The sequence below is a fragment of the Lissotriton vulgaris genome, chromosome 4_2 (genome assembly GCF_964263255.1).
Source record: "Lissotriton vulgaris chromosome 4_2, aLisVul1.2, whole genome shotgun sequence".
NCBI classification, from domain to species: Eukaryota; Metazoa; Chordata; class Amphibia; order Caudata; family Salamandridae; genus Lissotriton; species Lissotriton vulgaris.
In genome coordinates this window covers 3,043,940-3,057,849 of record NC_141692.1, presented here as the reverse complement: position 1 = coordinate 3,057,849, position 13,910 = coordinate 3,043,940, and the positions used below count along the sequence as shown (strand labels likewise).

General features: G+C 47.5%; 1 pseudogene across 1 annotated transcript in view; it reads right to left on the bottom strand.

The window, feature by feature from the left end:
• Positions 1–8,648, bottom strand: part of LOC147718093 (GTPase IMAP family member 9 pseudogene) — a 36,078-nt pseudogene extending 27,430 nt beyond the window's left edge. Inside the window, exon 1 of the transcript XR_015295564.1 lies at positions 8,612–8,648. The product of XR_015295564.1 is annotated as a GTPase IMAP family member 9 pseudogene (transcript). The remainder of the gene's footprint in view (positions 1–8,611) is intronic.
• Positions 8,649–13,910: the final 5,262 nt, after the last annotated feature.

Genomic DNA, 13,910 nt, shown 5'->3' with positions numbered 1-13,910 from the left:
GGTTAGACACAGGGAACGGTTGCTGGAGGATAAAGGTCTATCTTCAGTCCTTGTGAATGGAGTGTATGGTAAATGGGGATGCATTGCATGACAGGGCATGTTGTATACAACTTGCCCAATCATGCTGTTAGACCACCAGTCTGCTCTCCGTCTTTCGTCTTTTTGGGATCTGGTTTCTGGCAGGCGCCTTCTTGAGAGGATGCCTTTAACAGGATAATCGCGCATTGTGCCAATCCTCGCGGCAGTATTTAAAGCGAGCAGCTGCACATCCATGATCAAACGGAAAGAATGGCTGCTGGGTTGAACGGATGCTGTTTTCAACTTTTCACTTATTTTGGGAGTACATGTTCTATACTTTCCTCAGGATAAGTAGCACTGAAAACTTAACAGCAGCTGATGCTATCTCATGACTGAGTTGTAATTTTAGTGGTCCGATACGTCCTTTTTGTCGAGAATAAAAACTGCTGTAAGTTTTGTACTTTATTTTTATATTGGCTTGTTTCTAATTGCACAATATGATTCAGTGTTTTTTAAACTGCATATAAATGTGGGTGTTAGAAGCAGCCACAGGTTGGGCAGCCTGCTCTCCGACTGTAGAGCCTGATTCCGATGTGGTTGGAAACGGCTCCGACCCTGGTCATTAAGAGTAACAGTTGGAGTGCTCCACTTTCAAACATAGAGGAAACACGGGGTCTCCAACACTGGGTGCAAGGTGTTCCCTACCAACCCCTTTTTCCTAGTGTTCTCGTTCGGGACACTGGCTCCTATTGAAGTCAATGCAAGTCCAACTGAACCAAGTCCGTAAGCATCCGGACACATTGTAATCGGTCAGTAGGACTCCGACCGTACAAATTGTTCGCGAAGCATTCCTAAACTGATTCATTTATAATTCATAGACAAAAATTTATCGCTGACCTGCGGCGATTTTTATCGCAGATAAACCTTGGTATTAGCAAGGTTTATCGCAAATGCGATAAAAAACGGCCGCGATGCATGAATATCGCTGAAAAGTCCGCGATATTCATGCATTACCGAGCTAATGCTCTTAGCCATGTTATCCACCTCCCATTACTCAGCTACACGGCACAGTGATCAACGGCATCTAATAACTCGCCAAACAAGAAATAGTCTGCCAAGGTCCTGCCAAGCCAAAGCAGATTCAAGGTTTATTTGCTGCAGGGAAACACAGAAGTCACAGGAAGTACAACGAGTGTAGTTCGGGGAGACTGCTTCAAATTGGTTCTGTGGATCGCTCCTTTTATACAGAATTCTCCCATAGGTTTGCATAGCACACAAAGGTTTACGACCCGGTTCCCATAATCATCCCCCAGAGGGGTCGCTTTGGTCACTTTGATACATACAAGGTCCGGAACATAAGTGCGGAAACATTTGGCGGTTCCCAACTGTAAAAACCCATCTTCCCACCATTAGTACATTCCAATCAGCAGTAAAACAGATCGAAGAAGGAACAAGAACAGGTGTAGAGGAAGATGGAGACAGTGGGGAGATTGGAAAGGGTGTAAAAGGGGAGGTACCAGGAAACACGAGCTACAGGCATCAAAGGGACGTGCCTAATGAGATGCACGGCTGAGACAATAGTCCGGCACGGCGAGATGGGCCTCGAGCGGGGCCATCTGCCTTACAGTATCATCCCCCTCGTCATAAAGACACTCACAAAGAACATGTGTCTTCCGCAAATATCTTGGGAGTCCCAGGGTCGCGAAGCGGACAACGTCCGTTCGCTGGCTACTTGAGGGCAAGAGACAAAATGGATGCCGTATCTAAGATGGAACCCGTGGGTACAGATGAAAAACCCACGTAACAAACGAACGGTTTAAGTTAGCACAGCGAAACTGCGCACACTTACTAAACTCGTCATTTGCGGTTCGTAGATACCAGACTCGACCATATTTGTGCGAGTCGAAAACACCACTTACAATTGTCAAGGAACCTCAAGAGGAGCAGAGGGGAAGGGTTAGACACAGGGAACGGTTGCTGGAGGATAAAGGTCTATCTTCAGTCCTTGTGAATGGAGTGTATGGTAAATGGGGATGCATTGCATGACAGGGCATGTTGTATACAACTTGCCCAATCATGCTGTTAGACCACCAGTCGTCTCTCCATCTTTCATCTTTTTGGGATCTGGTTTCGACAGGCGCCTTCTTGAGAGGATGCCTTAAACAGGATAATCGCGCAATGTGCCAATATTTAAAGCGAGCAGCTGCACATCCATGATCAAACGGAAAGAATGGCTGCTGGGTTCAACAGATACTGTTTTCAACTTTTCACTTATTTTGGGAGTACATGTTCTATACTTTCCTCAGGATAAGTAGCACTGAAAACTTAACAGCAGCTGATGCTATCTCATGACTGAGTTGTAATTTTAGTGGTCCGATACGTCCTTTTTGTCGAGAATAAAAACTGCTGTAAGTTTTGTACTTTATTATTATATTGGCTTGTTACTAATTGCACAATATGATTCAGTGTTTTTTAAACTGCATATAAATGTGGGTGTTAGAAGCAGCCACAGGTTGGGCAGCCTGCTCTCCGACTGTAGAGCCTGATTCCGATGTGGTTGGAAACGGCTCCGACCCTGGTCATTAAGAGTAACAGTTGGAGTGCTCCACTTTCAAACATAGAGGAAACACGGGGTCTCCAACACTGGGTGCAAGGTGTTCCCTACCAACCCCTTTTTCCTAGTGTTCTCGTTCGGGACACTGGCTCCTATTGAAGTCAATGCAAGTCCAACTGAACCAAGTCCGTAAGCATCCGGACACATTGTAATCGGTCAGTAGGACTCCGACCGTACAAATTGTTCGCGAAGCATTCCTAAACTGATTCATTTATAATTCATAGACAAAAATTTATCGCTGACCTGCGGCGATTTTTATCGCAGATAAACCTTGGTATTAGCAAGGTTTATCGCAAATGCGATAAAAAACGGCCGCAATGCATGAATATCGCTGAAAAGTCCGCGATATTCATGCATTACCGAGCTAATGCTCTTAGCCATGTTATCCACCTCCAATTACTCAGCTACACGGCACAGTGATCAACGGCATCTAATAACTCGCCAATCAAGAAATAGTCTGCCAAGGTCCTGCCAAGCCAAAGCAGGCTGAGAACATTGACTCACACTTTTAATTTTCACAAGTGGGTTAGAGACTCTGTAATCGAGAACGATAACTCAATATGGTTTTATATACCTTTTTCCTTTAACAATACACACATTTTTAAGATTATAACGATTTTAATGATGAACGTTTTATATTGTGAGTTTTAATTAACTGTACAATAAAGTAAACCTAAACCTCCCATTGGATAACATGGCTAAGAACTGCACAGGGCAGGTGTTAGCTTATGGAGATATTCGCGCTTAGCGCGAATATCTCCAAAAGTTGGTAATAGGAGATAGCGATGTTAGCGACTGTTTCCAGTCGCTAACATCTTGGTACACCCACTTTGCATGTCGTTAGTGATAAATTTCACTGACATGCAAAGTGGGGCCCAAGATGGTCGCTATCTCCTACTAGCTGTCGCTAACTGGTGTTAGCGACAGCTAGGTAATAGGGAGATAATTTTATCTCCGCTTTCTTGGCTTTTTAAGCCAAAAAAGCGGAGATAAACCCCCTTGAATATTTTCAAAAAAACATTTTGTGTTGCTTTGTATAATTTTTTTTGATGCAAATCCAGTGCAAAAATGTTAGTAAAAGTGATTTTAGGTGTTCATGGGTACAGAATGCAAGCTAATCTGGCATCTAACACTTTATAGATGCTGCCTGGGGTATCGTAGCACTGCTGCCCTGACTAGCGCTCGCATTTTTACTCATTTTATTTATCTATTTATTGGTTAAGAGTTTAGAGGATAAGGTGTGCTCCACTAGCGCTCGCATTTTGTTTCTCCACTAGCACTCGCATTCTGTTTATTAATTAAGCCTTTGAAAGTCGGGGTGTGCTCCTCTAGCGCTCGCATTTTATTTATTGATTAAGCCTTTTGAAATCAAGGTGTGCTCCACTAGCGCTCGCACTTTGTTTGTTAGTTGGGCATTTGAAAGTCGGGGTGTGCTCCACTAGCGCTCGCATTTTACTTATTAATTAAGCCTTTAGAGATCAAGGTGTGCTCCGTTTCAATGGCGCCTCCCTGCCCACAGCGCTATTTACTTACATTCCCCAACCGACTTCCGGTCTCGCTTCCGACGCCATTTCTGTTATTGTTGTGCCTCGGAGCCCGCCCTCTCCACCACGCACCCGCCTCCCAGCTGCTCCTCCCTTCCACTGAGAGGCAAGGCTCTCCCCGCCGATTGTAGCGCTGTGACCGTCCTGACTTCGTCAGACACGGTTGCTCCCCAAGGCCCCTGGTATCCTGCGACCTACGCTGTGCCACACTGCCACCTCACCTACGCTGCGCTGCCCTGCTGACTGCTCTGCTTCCTGGGGTATCGTAGCACTGCTGCCCTGACTAGCACTCGCATTTTTACTCATTTTATTTATCTATTTATTGGTTAAGAGTTTAGAGGATAAGGTGTGCTCCACTAGCGCTCGCATTTTGTTTCTCCACTAGCGCTCGCATTCTGTTTATTAATTAAGCCTTTGAAAGTCAAGGTGTGCTCCACTAGCGCTCGCACTTTGTTTGTTAGTTGGGCCTTTGAAAGTCGGGGTGTGCTCCACTAGCGCTCGCGTTTTACTTATTAATTAAGCCTTTAGAGATCAAGGTGTGCTCCGTTTCGCTGGCGCCTCCCTGCCCAAAGCGCTATTTACTTACATTCCCCAACCGACTTCCGGTCTCGCTTCCGACGCCATTTCTGTTATTGTTGTGCCTCGGAGCCCGCCCTCTCCACCATGCACCCGCCTCCCAGCTGCTCCTCCCTCGCCCCTCCACTCTCACTATCCATATATGACAACTGCTTTTGCGCGCAGCATTTACGCGCAGCGGTCACGCCCCATGCGTGCCGAAGGTGCGCCAAAGGTAAGCCCGTCTACGCCCGTCCGCGCCTGGACCGCGCCCAGTGCCAGACCACCTGTTTCCCGCCGTACCCAGCCCACTAGATTCACATATGATGCCGCTACTCTCCTTGCCCTCAACCCGGAACAGCACACCACAATGCTACAATGCCACCCCAGGACGTACCCACGGCCCATTCACCTGTCACACCTGCAAGTTCTCCTGCTTCAGGACCCTCACCAAATCCACTTCCTCCAAACACAGCTCCGACTCTAACCACCTGAAGTGCATCCTGCTGAACACCCGCTCGGTCCACAGACACGCCACTGAACTTTGGGACCTACTCGACACCGCGTCATCGCCTTCCTTACAGAAACATGGATGAACACATCATCAGCACCCGACATCGCTATAGCCATCCCGGACGCTTACAAGATCATCCGAAAAGACCGCACCAACCAAACAGGAGGAGGCATTGCCATCATCCACAGGAACTCCATCAAAATCACGACCAGCTTCGACGATAATCTTGCAACCGCCGAACACCTTCACTTCCAGGTCCACACCGACCCTAGAACCACACTCAGAGGTACCCTCATCTACAGGCCTCCAGGAACCCGCACTCAATTCAGCGATGACATCACTGACTTCATCAGCCCACATGCCCTCACCTCCGAGAACTACATTCTATTAGGAGACCTCAACTTCCACCTTGAAAACAAACACGACTGCAACACCAACTCCCTTCCGGACAACCTGGCCAATCTCGGACTCAAACAACTTGTCGACACCCCCACCCATGTAGCCGGGCACACGCTCGACCCTATCTTCACCTCCAGCAAGCACATTTCCTTCGACCGTACCACAGCTCTCCATTGGACGGACCACAGCTGTGTTCACTTCAGCTACAAAACCACCTTGACCCACAACCGCCCACAACCTATTCCTCTGAGAAACTGGAACAAAATCACCTCCGACCAACTCCTCACATCACTCAACCAAAACCCTCCCACCCTTTCATTGGACCCAAACCAAGCGGCCACCAAACTCAAGCAATGGATCACCCACAGCGCAGATGCATTAGCACCCCTGAAAAAGCACCTGATCAATTCAGGCAGCAAAAAGGCTCCCTTGTTCAATGATGACCTTAAAAAATCCAAGAAGCTACGCCGCACCCTAGAGAAAACATGGAGAAAAAACCCAACCACCGACAACATGGCCACCCTCAAGGCAGCCACCCGCAAACACCACCAGTTGATTAGATCCACCAAGAAATCAGCATTCAAGGATCGTCTCAACAACAACGCCCATAACAGCAAGGAACTTTTCAACATCATCAAAGAATTCACCAACCCCGCCGCAGCATCTAACAACATCACTCCCTCCCAAGACCTCTACGATCGTTATCCTCCTTCTTCTACAACAAAATTGCTGACATTCACAACAGCTTCGAGAACACTCCCTGCGAACAACCATCCGCACCCCCCTCAGACCCCACACCGCCAACTGACAACCTCAGCGCCTGGAACCCAATCACCACCGAAGACACCATCCGCCTAATGAACTCAATCCACTCTGGCTCGCCAACCGACCCCTGCCCCCACCACATCTTCAATAAAGCTGACTCTGTCATCGCACCCCATCTCCGTGATGTCATCAACTGCTCGTTCAACTCTGCCACCTTCCCAGAAAGCTGGAAACACGCCGAACTCAGCGCCCTCTTGAAGAAACCCACAGCAGACCCCTCTGAACTTAAAAACTACCGACCCATTTCCCTCCTACCCTTCCCGGCCAAAGTCATTGAGAAAGCCGTCAACAGCCAGCTCGCCGCCTTCCTTGAATCCAACAACTCCCTCGATCCCTCTCAGTCTGGATTTTGAGCCAAACACAGCACCGAAACCGCCCTCATTGCAGTGACTGACGACATCCGAACACTACTGGACAACGGAGAAACAGTGGCCCTCATTCTACTCGACCTCTCCGCCGCTTTCGACACAGTCTGCCACAGCACCCTTATACAACGCCTCAGCAACATCGGCATACAAGGAAAAGCCTTGGACTGGATCATCTCATTCCTCGCTTGGAGAACTCAAAGAGTCCGACTTCCCCCATTCAACTCAGAGGCCACTGAAGTCATCTGCGGAGTACCACAAGGATCTTCACTCAGTCCCACCCTCTTCAACGTTTACATGAGTCCACTTGCCTCCATCGCGCGTCAACACAACCTTAACATCATCTCTTACACCGACAACACCCAGTTAATCCTTTCCCTCACCAAAGACCCTAACACCGCCAAAACTAATCTTCACGAAGGCATGAAAGAGGTAGCCGAATGGATGAAACATAGCCGCCTAAAACTCAAGTCAGACAAAACAGAGGTGCTCATCCTAGGATCTTCCCCCTCTGCCTGGGACGACTCTTGGTGGCCTTGCGCTCTGGGCAGAGCACCCACACCCACAGACCACGCATGCAACCTGGGCTTCATCCTAGACTCCTCTCTCTCGATGTCCAGACAAGTCAACGCCATCTCATCCTCCTGCTTCAACGTACTTCGTATTCTCAAAAAGATCTTCCACTGGATCCCCCTCGAAACAAGAAAGACTGTCACCCACGCACTGGTCACGAGCCGACTGGATTATGGTAACACACTATACGCCGGAATCTCAGCCAAATTACAGAAAAAACTCCAAGGCATCCAAAACGCATCAGCGAGACTCATATTGGACATCCCTCGCCAAGATCACATCACCGGACACCTAAAAGACCTCCACTGGCTTCCCGTCAACAAGAGAATTACATTCCGTCTTCTTACCCACGCACACAAGGCCCTCTACAAACTTGGACCCGAATGCCTCAACACTCGACTGTCCTTCTACACACCCACCCGCCAACTCAGATCGTCCAATCAAGCCCTCGCCGCAGTCCCGCTCATTTGAAAATCCACCATGGGTGGCAGATCCTTCTCCTTCCTGGCGGCCAAGACCTGGAACTCACTCCCCACTCACCTCCGCCTTACTCAAAACCACATCTCCTTCAGAAAAGAACTTAAAACCTGGCTATTCGACAAATAATGAACCCCCTCCCAAGCGCCTTGAGACCCCCTGGGTGAGTAGTGCGCTATATAAATTCATGAACTTGAACTTGAACTATGAATAATGTTTTTCTCACCGGGTTCTACTTGTAAACTCCTCAGTACAATGGAGTTTCGATTTTTTTCTACTGTTTCTCAGTCGTTCTAAAATGTCTTTACACCTACGTCAGCAGCATTACACCTATTCTGTTTCATTAGCATTCATTTAATCTCTTCGTGAAATGCATAAAGTGTGGTTTCATGCTCATCCCTTCTCTGTGAAGGCCTTTATGGCTCAGCACCGAGATGCATTCACAATCCATACACCATCCTGGCAGAGCAGTCCCCTCGGATTTCGCAGCGGCGCAGAGTGGGAGGCGCTTTTAGCGACTCAGCATTGCGTATAAAGCAGCCATCCTTATCACCTTATTTATAATCTCCGGGCGTTTAGAAATCAAACTGAAACAACTTCTGCTGTAGCTGCAATCTGTGAGCACATCCCCTCACCCTTCCTATAAGCAAACAATGTAATACATAACTCTACCCCGGCATTTGAAGTAATAAAGATAAGAAATGGCCTGCCTTGGGGCAGTACCCACCTCCGCCGGGGCTCGCAGGCTGCTTCTCTTCCTCCCAGTGAGGCTCCTGCACCTCTCTCTCTCTCTCTCTCTCTCTCTGCACTCCCTGCAGCCCAGCAGTTAAATACCAGCAGGGACCGCCCTTAGGAGACTCTGCACTCCACCAACTGACCACAAGGGGACACCAAACACCAACACATGAATGCGAGGGCGAGAGATCTCAGATGGGTGTTCGGGATGGCTTTCAGACTGTTTTTTTTTTTTGTATATGATTTGTCAAAATTTCAAACATATGTTTTAGAATGTATCCCAGTAAATGCGTGAACTTTAAAAAGAACAAGGTGTTTTTTTTAAATTTGTTTCCTATTCTATCGTCGGTCAACTCCGCCTCAATCTCTCCCAGTAGAGGCAGCTGGAGATGCCTTGGACAAGGTCTTTTGTCGTCTATTTTAAGTACAAAGGCTGAAGACATGCTTTCCTTACTGGTGATGTTTGTTATGCAAAGAAGCATCACGTGACTTATGGCCGAGTTTAGTTGTTGACAGAGTGGGAAGTCCGTCACAACAGCAATGCTGCGCCCTTCCTGCCAACACAGTGCTCCACCCCCTGATTTAAAGGTGGGTGGACCATATTTGCTCATGGCAGTGCCTACTGAAAGGCCAAATGTTTATGAAGGCAACATTTTTTAATGTCAGTCACCACCAGGCAAACTTGAGAAGTAAGGGACAGCAACAAGCATTTGGTCTCGCATTTTACGAGAGTTTGAGCTATGGGCATTGTTATTGACAATAGCTTTTATTTATGTAAGAAAAACCAAAAAACACATAGCATGCTGGATTTTGTTCCACATTTCTTGTAAGTATACATTCCACAGGCTCACAGGTGTTGGCTGAAACACTTGGACTGGATGGAAGTCATCGACTTGTTGACCTCTTATAGAGTAAGTGTTCGTTTTCATTGCACAATAAAATATATTTTAATCAGATTACTATTATTTGAGGTCACACATTATATATCTGGTCCCGCCTATAAAAGAAGAGAGTGATATTTTCTGACATACTGAGGGGTTGCGCAGAGTCAATTACCAATCACAATTCGATTGACTCCGCCATTCCCCACCGCGTGGCCTGTGACTGACTCTGCCCAGCCCCATGAGCCTAGAAGCCTCATTCATTCGTCTGGGTGTTAAACAGAGCACACGCCTAACACTCAGCGTTCACGTTGCTAAATCCAGCTTCAAATTTTCACTGCACACCGAAACTGATTTGCACTGCATATTAAGTTATGAAAAGCGCATAACTAGGACGCACGCAACGTACTTGATGCCTATCGTTTTTTGTCGCGCTTCTGGTTGGTTGCACTGATTTTCATATTTCACAAAATGTCTTTAACAAAGAGTTGCAGGGAGACTGCACAAATAGGAGACCTGTCGAGCGAAGCGCCAGATGCAATGGACCGTGATTTAAACTGACATCTGTCCTCAGCTGGAAGCCGGTGAAATGTCTAGAGTCCGAAGCGGGGGGAGCATTTGAAATCATTTCTTATCTCACCCAAAAGTACTTAGGAAATATGACAATCCATACCATAATATTGTGAATGTAAGCATAAATAGGTAAGTATAGGTTTACTAGTCTTAACTTCATACCTATGTATCTTGAATATATGCATTAGTAGGAGGCAGTTTTTTTATACAGATGTCTGCAAGATTTGGAATACGCTGCGTTTAAAAGTTCAGCGGGCACAATCATAAGCATCCTTAAGGAAATCGCATCTAACCTTGCTTTTTAGGTCTCGCCTACGCAGCACATGTGCTGCAGTGCTGCATAGGAAAAAGACCTTAAGCTATGTTTCGGTTTTTGTCCCAAAAACGGGGAAACCACACTTACAACGCAACTTTTACAACGCACTACATTTACAACGAAACGTTTACAACACAACATCCATTACAACGCATGCCATTACAACGCATACTTACACTATCCAACACTTACCCTACTGTTGCACCCCCTGGAGTTATAAGAGTAATTTTTACCCCTACACTATCCAATACTTACCCTACTGTTGCCCCCCCTGGAGTTATAAGAGTAATTTTTACCCCTACACTATCCAACACTTACCCTGCTGTTGCACCCCCTGGAGTGGGAATAGTAATTTTTACCCCTACACTATCCAATACTTACCATACATGCAATGTAATGGTATGCGTTGTAATGGTATGCGTTCTAAATGTAGTATGCATTGTAGTGGAATGTGTTGTAAAGGTAGTTCAAAGAATTTGTTGTAATGGCAGGCGTTGTAATGGAATGCGTTGTAATGGATGTTGCGGTGTAAAAAATGCGTTGTAAAGGTACGCGTTGTAAAAGTATGTGTTGTAACGACATACATCCCCAAAAACGTGCACATGTTCCATTACCTTCAATGGCAACACATGCACGTTTGGTGATTTCCTTGTAGGAGTGAGCTTGACACCAGATGTTTGTAATTAACTTACAAACACATGGTGCCCCTGGCTCGCTCCCGCAAGGGAAACGCTTTGTGAGCTGTCGGCCGCACTCCTCTCAACCCTCCCACTTTTAGCGAGAGACGCGCGCGCTTGTTGATTTCAGACACTGAACTTCTCTCTAACATGTCACTTCTGCCCACTCAAAAATCGCAGAAGCGCAAACAGTCATGCCTTGTCCTAAACACCCACCCGCTAAATGAACGCACCTAGACATGTCGAGGCAACCCAGGTCACAGTGCGCACCACTCAAGGGTCAACTATTGCATGAATATACTTAGGGAATGCAAGATGGAACAAAACAAGAAATGTGAACAGGAACTAAATGGATGACAAGGGTTATATTAACACCTTTTATTGTCGCTGTTGAAAAATCGTTCATTTGTTTTTGATTGTGTCGGAAGCTGATATGAGGCCATTTGAAATTAACTGTCGGTTCTGAGACCCGGTGGGACCGAGTGACTGAAACCACTGCTCTCCTGAAATCCGGCTGCGGGAACTGTTAATAAAGCGCCTTCTTTCTTCTCACAGTTTGTCACCACAGGCTGAGATCATGCTCTGTGCTAACTGATGCCTTGTCTTCCACCTCGTCTCCGTCCCTCAACACCAGTCCTTGTCATAATAGAGCCCCTTAGTGTGCCCATGCACTGCGTGAATGAGGTGCAGTGATAACAAATAAATAGTCAAGTCAAGTCAAGTCATAAAATTTGTATAGCGCACTACATACCCAGAGGGTTTCAAGGCGCTTAGGAAGGGGAGGAGGATTATTTGTCAAATATCCACGTTTTAAGCTGCTTTCTGAACGCTAGGTGATTCTGGGTGAGGCGAAGGTAAGCGGGGAGTGAGTTCCAAGTTTTGGCAGCCAGGTATGAAAAGGATCTGCCTCCCATGGTGGTCTTGTTGATGCGAGGTACAGTGGCGAAGGCTTGGCTGGAAGAGCGAAGTTGGCGGGAGGGGGTGTAGAAGGACAGTCGAGAGTTGAGGCAATCTGGTCCGATGTCGTAGAGTGATTTGTGTGCGTGGGTTAGCAGTCGGAAAGTGATCCTCTTATTGACGGGTAGCCAGTGGAGGTCTTTAAGGTGACCAGAGATGTGTTCGTTGCGTGGGATGTCTAATATGATCCTGGCTGAGGCGTTTTGGATTCGTTGTAGTTTCTTCTGGAGTTTAGCGGTGGTACCTGCGTAGAGGGTGTTTCCGTAGTCCAGTCGGCTAGTGACTAGAGCGTGGGTGACTGTTTTCCTTGTTTCGGAGGGGATCCAGCGAAATGTTTTTCTGAGCATGCGAAGAATGTTAAAGCAGGAAGATGATACGGCGTTGACTTGTCTGTTCATTGAGAGTGAAGAATCCAGGATGACGCCAAGGTTCCGTGCGTGGTCTGTCGGGATGGGTGCTTTTCTGAGGGCTTCCGGCCACCAGGAGTCGTCCCATGCAGAGGGGGATGTACCTAAGATGAGGACTTCTGTTTTGTCTGAGTTCAGTTTCAGACGGCTTTGTTTCATCCATTCGGCGACTTCTTTCATTCCTTCGTGTAGGTTAGTTTTGGCGGTGCTGGGGTCCTTGGTGAGAGAGAGGATCAGTTGAGTGTCGTCCGCGTAAGAGATGATGTTGAGGTTGTGTTGGCGGGCGATGGCCGCGAGGGGGCTCATGTATACGTTGAATAGGGTGGGACTGAGTGAGGATCCTTGAGGTACGCCGCAAATGATTTCAGAGGCCTCGGACTTGAATGGTGGGAGGCGGACTCTCTGGGTTCTTCCGGTGAGGAACGAGGTGATCCATTCCAGTGCTTTTCCTTGGATTCCGATGTTTCTGAGGCGTTGTAAAAGGGTGCTGTGGCAGACTGTGTCGAAGGCTGCGGAGAGGTCGAGGAGGATGAGGGCGACTGTGTCTCCATTGTCCAGTAGAGTTCGAATGTCGTCTGTTGCTGCGATGAGGGCGGTCTCAGTGCTGTGTTTGGCTCGGAAGCCAGATTGTGAGGGGTCGAGTGATTTGTTGGCTTCGAGGAAGGCGGCGAGCTGGTTGTTGACGGCTTTCTCGATGACTTTGGCCGGGAATGGAAGAAGCGAGATGGGGCGGTAGTTTTTGAGTTCGGTGGGGTCTGCTGTTGGTTTTTTCAGAAGGGCGGTGAGTTCAGCGTGTTTCCAGTCTTCTGGGAAGGTAGCGGAGTTGAAGGAGCAGTTGATGACGTCTCGGAGGTGCGGTGCTATGACGGAGTCTGCTTTGTTGAAGATGTGGTGAGGGCATGGGTCTGTGGGGGATCCGGAGTGGATGGAATTCATCAGGCGGATGGTGTCCTCAGTGGAGATTGGGTTCCAGGCGTTAAGGGTGTTTACGGGGGGAAGATGGTTAGCAGATGGTAGGGTGGGTTGGCTTCCGGGTTGGTTGTCAAAGCTGTTGTGGATGTCAGCAATCTTGTTGTGGAAGAAAGAGGCTAGGGAGTCGCAGAGGGTTTGAGAGGGGGTGATGTCGTTGGAGTTGGCCGAGGGGTTGGAAAATTCCTTGACGATGTTGAAAAGTTCCTTGCTGTTGTGGGCGTTGTTGTCAAGTCGATCCTTGAATGCTGTTTTTCTCTAAAAGGAAAACATGTCCCTTTGGCTTTGGATACTAAAAAAAGAGGCAGTTAGTTCTATGGGTAGGGAGGCAATGGGGTCTACTTGGTAAATGTTCCCCGAAAACATGAATTTGAATTCCATCACTGCAAATGATCTAAACCGTGTGATTTTGGGTAGCACTTTGTGCGCTAGGTCCATACTCCCAGTTTCTGACAAATTAGGCGTGTGTAAAGCCTGCATGGATTCATAAATACAAGCATCACTCCCCCTG